This window comes from Bison bison, unplaced genomic scaffold (assembly GCF_000754665.1).
Source record: "Bison bison bison isolate TAMUID 2011002044 unplaced genomic scaffold, Bison_UMD1.0 scf7180017864280, whole genome shotgun sequence".
In the NCBI taxonomy this organism is placed as follows: domain Eukaryota; kingdom Metazoa; phylum Chordata; class Mammalia; order Artiodactyla; family Bovidae; genus Bison; species Bison bison.
Window position 1 is genome coordinate 7,779,208 of NW_011494852.1, and position 3,685 is coordinate 7,782,892.

Genomic DNA, 3,685 nt, shown 5'->3' on the forward strand with positions numbered 1-3,685 from the left:
CCTCCGCTCGCTTCCGGAAGGCAGTGGAGGCTACTCCTCCCGAAGCGGCGGCGGCGGCGGGGGCGGGTGAGTCACGCAGCCGGAGCCAGGGAGCCAGCGCCTCCGCCCCCTTCCCGGGCTGCGGTGTGATTCACCCGCCAGGCCGGGGCGGGCGGCACGGAGAGGCCCGTGCGCCTCGATCCCGGGCAGCCCTGGCGCGCACCTGCCGGACCGGGGGATCGAACCTGCCAAAGGACCCCGCGGCCAGTACCCCTCTTTCCCCAGGCCTCTTCCCTTCATTTACATACCTAGTTCACCAGCTGCCAATCAGAAAGAAGAGGGAGCCACCCGCAGCCAATCAGGAAGCGGTGGCGGCAGCATTGCTCGCCCGCTTTACTTCAGCAACCGGCGCCTGGGTTGAGAGACGCAGTTCTGACTCCAGCTCACGACTCCCGGCTCCTGACTCCCCTTAGTTACCGCCCACTCCCGTGGCAGCCCCGCCCTTCGCCCAGGGATTGGTCCTAGACGGTGAGGGGCGGAGCCTGTAGAAGGCAGGCTAGAAAGAGGGGAGAGTTGTGTTTAGGGCGCATGTCTGAAGGGAGGGAGGAAGATAGGGTGGCTCTTGGTCCTGTAGGACGGTGGCGCGGTGGGGTTTTTGTCTCTCAAGCTGTGGGCCCCTTCATATCTGCCGACATCTGTATCACATCTGCACTTGTCAAACCCAATAATTGAGCTTACGCAAGCAGCCCCAACAGAGGTCTACACTCTAGGCCAGCTTAGTCCTGGGTTCAAATTCTGGTTTCTGAGCCCCCAAAGTCTGTTAAAGGGGGATCTTTTTGCCTACCTCTTGAGAGTTGGGAAACTTAAAGTAAGGTATTATCTGTAAGAGCACTATATAAGCAAATTCTGGGTAGTTGAACTCAATCGTGGTTACAGACAGGAGTCAGGGGTAGGGAGTGGAATGGCACTGGAATCCCTGCCTGGGCTCCATTCCGTAAGTACAATAGCTGTGTGACCTTGACCAAGTGCTTTAATTCTTTAGGTTTTCTCACTTATTTTTTAAAATGAGAGAAATAGCCTCTGGCTCAGAGGATTGTTTTGAGGATTAAACAATTCCTGCACAATGCTGAGTGGTGTGTTAGGTGTCCTTTTTTCAGTAGTAATCGCTCTTGTAGTAAGCCCACAGGTGCTCAGTTCAAGGGGAGACATTCAGGGTGGGGTGCAGGTGGACAGGAGTTTAATACATGTCAGATAACCTGACAATGGGACTTAGCTTCTTCAAATACCTCATTTGCTAATTCCTCATTTGCTAAGGGGAAGAACTGTTTGTGTATAAATCTTCTGACCAAAGTAAGCTATCAAAAATGCTAACTCAACTACTTGATTCAGGCAACCATTTTCAATGGATGCTCACCCTTTGGGGTGAAAAGTTAATGGGGAACAGGATCTTGACAGTTTCCAAAGCATCATCCCACAGATTCCTTGCTAACTGCAAAGGGGGAAATATCCTTTTATGATGGGAAGAGGAGGTGCTCAGCACCTTAACTATATAATGAAACTTTGCATCCACAGCAGTGGGATGCCCGGACACTGGGTGGTACCTGATGTGATGCATTAGGCAGTACACAACATTCGTTGTGGAGTTTCCCTGTTACATTTCATAAAGTGAGTCTCAAGCGTCTAGGCCCAAACTTCAGCTTACAGGGAACAGAGAATGACAATATTAAACACAAAAACAATCAGACAAATACACAATGTGGGAAGTCTAAGGCAAGACTGGGCTGTTCTTCCAAAAATTCAATTTCAAGAAACCACAGAAAGGGATTAGTGAGATTAGGGGGAGGATGTTTCAGAATAAAAGATACTGTATAATTTCTTTGTTACAACCAAATAGGCATGTGAACCTCCCTTAGACTCTGCTGCTGCTGCTAAGTCACTTCAGTCATGTCTGACTCTGTGCGACCCCATAGACGGCAGCCCACCAGGCTCCCCGGTCCCTGGGATTCTCCAGGCAAGAACACTGGAGTGGGTTGCCATTTCCTTCTCCAATGCATGAAAGTGAAAAGTGAAAGGGAAGTCGCTCAGTCATGTCCGACTCTTCGAGACCCCATGGACTGCAGCCTACCAGGCTCCTCCGTCCATGGGATTTTCCAGGCAGGAGTACTGGAGTGGGGTGCCATCGCCTTCTCCGCCCTTAGACTCTAGTATGCGGTAAATTCTATAAAGGATGTTCTTAAGAAAATTGGGCAGATTTGAATATAGGCTGGATACTAGGTGATATTATGAAATTCTTAATTCTGTCATATGTGAAATAGGACAGTGGTTTGTAGTTGAGTGTCCTTAATCTTAATAGAAGCCTGCTGAGCTATTAGGGGTACAATGTTCAGATGTCTGCAATATACTCTCCAGTGGTTCAGCAAAAGAAAAAAACAGACATATAAACATACACATAAGGAAACAGAATGTTAACAACTAAATCTAGGTGAGAGGGTATTCAAGTGTTCAGAAGACATACTTTTTTTTTCATCTTTTTTCTCTGCTTGAATTTTTCAAAATGAATAAAGGGTAAAATGCTAATTAGAACCAGGCCCCTGTTAGGCAAATTCACATAATTATCTTTTTGGCTTGGAAAAAGGAGACTCAGAGTCTCCAAGTGGCTCTTTCCAGGTCATAAAGAGAAGAGCTCATAGGCATCTGATTAGCGTGTGTTTATTGAGCACCTAGTATGTGGTGGGCAGTTGTAGACAATGGGGGCACAGCACTTGATATGCCTCATAGGGTCTCTCTTCTCATGGAACAGAGGACGGATGGAGTGGAAAGAGAAAAGAAATATGAAAACAAATGAATTGAGCACTTTCTGTGTGCCAGGCACTGACGATACGGCCGGAACATTAGAAACAAAAATCCCTGATGTAAGGAGGTGGACAATAAACTGAATAAAGCAATGATTTAGTATCTTAGAGGGTGATAAGTGAAAAGGAAAAGCAGCGCAGGAGAAGAGTAATGAAAGGGGGTGCAGTTTGGACAAAGAGCTGGTGCTGGAGGGTTTCTCTGAAGAGGTGACATCCATTGAGTAGAGACTTGATGAAGTGGGAGAGGTGGTAAAGCGTTCCAATCAGAGTAAAGGGCCAGTGCAAAGGCCCTGAGGTGGGGAAGTAGGGTCGCTGCGGCCAGGGAGGAAGTCAGAGAAGTTTTCAGGCCCTTCAGAGCACCCTGCGGACCTTTGTTTTTTATTGAGTGGGATGAGAAGACGCTGGAAAATCATTAAATGAGGAAGATAATTTCTGCTTCTTTCTGTTCTTTCTGCTTCTTTCTGTTCAGTGACTTAAAAACACACACACACACAAATAGGACAGGATAATAGAGATGCTAGGAGAGAGGTACCTGCAGCCGGGGTGGTCCGGGAGAGCCTCCCTGAGGAGGTGACAGAAGAGCTGAAATCGGAAAGTGGAGAAGAAATTCAAAGGGCTAGGGGGAGGGAAACAGAGAGAGGCCGGGCCTCGAGAAATGAAACCAGAAGCGGAGCCAACGTCCCGGCAGGCCTGGGGAGGAGCCTCCGCCAGCAGAGGAGGGAGAGGGGCTGGGGTGTTCGGGGGAACGCCCCGCCCCCAGCCGGCCGCTCCACCCCGCCCCTGGGGAGAGAGGAGGCGCCGGCCAGGCTCCCAGGCAGAGTGGGCAGGTGGGAGGGGCCAAGGTGGCCGAGGCC

The 3,685-nt window shown here is 49.7% G+C and overlaps 1 protein-coding gene across 1 annotated transcript in view; it reads right to left on the reverse strand.

The window, feature by feature from the left end:
• Window positions 1-433, reverse strand: part of SERTAD1 (SERTA domain containing 1) — a 3,052-nt gene extending 2,619 nt beyond the window's left edge. The window contains exon 1 of the mRNA XM_010849330.1: window positions 288-433. The gene's annotated coding sequence lies outside the window, so the exon portion shown is untranslated. The remainder of the gene's footprint in view (window positions 1-287) is intronic.
• Between the last annotated feature and the right edge of the window lie 3,252 nt (window positions 434-3,685).